Raw genomic sequence first — 4,120 nt, 5'->3', positions numbered from 1 at the left:
TCCTTCAGGATACTTCTGTTTGGGGTTTTGTAGATTACCTTTGAGGCTGACTGCTAAATAGCCCACCTGAACTTCTGATTTTCATACTTGAGAACAGCTTTGCTTGTCTGAGTCACACAAGTTATCTATGAGCCCCACAATGAGCAGAACTCTAGCTTCACGTTCCTTCAGTTATCTTTACAATTTCTATCAGTCTTTATGTTGTAACAAGGCTATATGAATGTATGTACCTTCACAAGAATCAGCTACATCTCCTTTTCCATTACCATGAGAATAGAAAGGAATTATAGTTTTGGAAAGTAGTGGCTACAAAGCATACACCATCAAGATAAGAGGAAAAAACCCATCAACTGAACAACTCTAAGATCTGAGGTATATTAAATTCCATTTTGAATCCTGTTAATTACAGCAATATCATACTATCAAGAGAGATAAATCAACAAAGGAAAAGACATGTTCCAGAGATCAACACCTGCCCATGAAAATAAGTTGTAGATACTCTTGGGCTACATTAAATTTAGCAGAGCTAATATGGTTACCCAACAAGTAGATAAACTTAACTCTGCCTCACGCTGTCCAACATGATGACAATACAATATAATTCAACACATTACAAATATTGATTACAGCATGAGAGTATAGAGAATCTCTTACCAAAAAAGAAACTGAAACAGCTGATAGCAAAAGGATATTTATAACAGGTCAACAAATAATACAATGGTAAATGAGGAAGAAACAAGAAATAAGAAATATGAAATGATGCAGAAACCCTAGGAACCTGAAAATGATACCAGTAGACTCATTTGGAAAATGGGCTGGGAGTTCATGAAAAAGACTAAAAGTAATGGTAGAAATACCAAAGCTTCTGCTTATCTGTGGCTATACTTTCAGTGATTTGGGGGCTAATATAGTCAAGTGTGGTCTGAAAGTATTAAATTTTTATAATGATTTTATTTTATCATTAGTTATTTTTAGCCTCTTATTTGATGTATTTTAGTTTAATTTATTATTATTATAATTCTTGTTTATTGCAACAAGTACTGGATTCTCCGACCATCCCATTCATCAATCTGCTTCATTAAAATGGATTCTATTTCTCTCTCACTTTATATCCTGTTCCTGTTCTCCTACATATTACTCCCTCTTCTGTTTTCATTAATTTGTGGAAGATTCTGTGGAGAACAGATGAAATCCTAAGTGAATGTGTGTTGTTCACATAAGTGTGGCCATGTCAAGGGTTATGTTGCCTTAGATCCCTGAGAATGGAAAGTTCTTTCTTGGGACAGACTCAGGGAATGCAAGGACTTCCCATTTTCTGAGTACAGATATTCACAGTGTGCAGAAAATACGGGCCACAGTTTTTTTCTCCTGGCATAACTACAATCTGAGATTGTTTCCCTACAGAGACTTTCAATGATGTGGAGCTATTCTGTCTGCTCATTTAGCTATATATGTAAAAAAAAAAAAAAACAAAAAAAAACAAAAAAAAAACCAGCTCCTCATGCTCCTCATTTTACTGCTGGGCTGCTGGTGTGTCTCCATCAGAATACACAGCTTACCTGAACCCAGCTTTTATATTTAAGTGTATATTGTCCCTCCATTCCTCATTAACCTTGTCTGGTCAGTCTCAAAGCCATGTATGTTGGGAACATCTGTTGGATATGGTGTATAAAATGAAATATATGCAGAAGCTGGAGGAATAGCTCAGTGACAAAGCACTTGTCTGGTAAGAACAAGGTCCTGGATTTGATTCTTAAGACCATCAAAAATAAAAATAAAATAACAAATCAATGAGTAAAAGTTATGTAGCGTATAGCTGCACTAGTAGTAGTCATCTTTAATAATAGAATTAGTTGTAATTTTTTATTCTTACATTTTCTTTTTGTAGTTAGAGCAGTTTTTATTAACACACACAGACACACACACACACACAAAATGATAATTTCAATTAATTTTGTAAAAAATGTTCTCTTTATTCTTAAAACAACCTTATTGTGTCACAGTTAAAACACTGGTTTCTCTAGTAATTTACCAGCTTTCTTAGCTAAAATAAGAAATAATTTCTATGACTTTACAACATGTCCTTGACAAACAATCCTTAGGTAACCTAGGACTGCTTTAGCATTGTCACCAACCTTCAGATCTCTTGAATAAATTAGCCATTTTGTTTAGTACTTTATATTACACCTTAAATTCAAGTCTTTCTGTTCATCTCTGGACCTTATGCTAAACTTCCTCACCATTTGTTTAACCAAAAATAATTTACGATAGGAGCAGAAAAATATATAACATGAGGAAAATTGTCAATGTGGAAATTCAGAGATCTGCTTCAGAGAAATGCTGTATTGGAAAGCTCGTGCTTAATGGTGAGCATCAATGACTCCCTTAGAAATTTTGTGTGGCTAGACCATCCTGTGTCTGTGTCTCCAGGCAACAAATAGGACTCTTGTGGTAAGAAAGAGTTAATGTCCCTTTGAAAAGTACTCAATTTGTTTCCAGGGACTGTTTGGTGCACTTAAGGAATTTGTCACACTATAACACAGGCCCCTTTGGTAATAGCAGCAACAATAAAAACTTCTAACTTCTCTTCTGTTGTTTGCTATTGTAATAGTTTATTTTTTTTAAACAATTCTCATATACAGCACATTCAGAGCTGAAAATGCAATTTTCTGAGGTTTGGGGGATTGTAAATTTAGGGCTGTTTTAAAACAACTCTGATTTTGTCATAAGGAAGCGAACACTTCTAGGAATCTAGAAAGTTCTCTGATACAGATACAGATAATAGGTTAGTTTGAAAATGTTATCAACATTGACATGTCAGTTTAGTTTATAAACTTAAGATAAATATATCTATTGATTATTGAATGATAATTGTAATATGTAAATATAAAGTTAATATATTCTATTAAACATTAATGTGATTGTAAGGAATACAGCTTAAAATACATTTTATGTTTTGTTTTTCAGTGTGTTTTTATCATAAAACTATGACTGTAAACTTAACTATGATATAGTACAGGGACTTGAGCAAAACTAGTAAATGTGTCTCCTATTAAGGTCTATGACTACTAGCTAGTTTTGAGTTCTACATATATTTAGTACATACCAGAGACATATTTTAAATCAACTATGACTTTTCTAGTAATTTGTAAATACTTATATTGTTGAAGCTCAGTTCTCCTAAATAAAAGTGAATTACTGATTAAAAATTTAGTTACACATAAGTTACTAGATATGCACTCACTGATAAGCGGATATTAGCCCAGAAACTTAGAATACCCAAGATACATTATGCAAAACAGAAGAAAACCAAGAAGGATGACCACTGGGTGGATACTTCATTCCTCCTTAGAATAAGGAACAAAATACTCATGAAAGGATATAGGTACAGAGTCAAAATTTAGAGCTAAGATGAAAGGATGGACTATCCAGAGACTACCCCATCCAGGAATCCATCCCACCATCAGCCACCAAACCTAGATACTAATGCTCATGTCAGCAAGATTCTGCTGAAGTGACCCTGATATTGCGGACTCTTGTGAGGCTATGCCAGTGCCTGGCAAACACAGAAGTGGATGCTCACAGCCAGCTATTGGGATGGAACACAGGGTCCCCAATGGAGGAGCTAGAGAAAGTACCCAAGGAACTGAAGGGGGCTGCAACCCTGTAGGTGGAACAACAATATGAACTAACCAGTACCCCCGGAGTTTGTGTTTCTAGCTGCATATGTAGCAGAAGATGGCCTAATTGGCCATCATTGGGAAGAGAGGCCCCTTGTTCTTGCAAACTTTATATGACCCAGCACAGGGCAAGGCCTGGGCCAAGTAGTGGGAGTGGGTGGGTAGGGGAGCAGAGGTGGGGGGAGGGGTATAGGAAACTTTCCGGATAGCATTTGAAATGTAAATAAAGAAAATAATAAAAAAAAGAAAAAAAATTTAGTCTTTTTTGAATTTGCATGTTTTTACTGTGTTCTTAATAATTAGTTGCACATTTGTAGCAAAATTGAGAGTTGCGTATTTGGTATTTCCTATAAGGTCTTACCGTGATAACTGCATAACTAACTTGCTTTATGTGTCCCTGGAAAATGACACATACTGTAATAACTTATGAACCTATATTA

Source organism: Mus pahari, chromosome 19 (genome assembly GCF_900095145.1).
Source record: "Mus pahari chromosome 19, PAHARI_EIJ_v1.1, whole genome shotgun sequence".
NCBI classification, from domain to species: Eukaryota; Metazoa; Chordata; class Mammalia; order Rodentia; family Muridae; genus Mus; species Mus pahari.
This window is presented reverse-complemented; position numbering follows the sequence as displayed.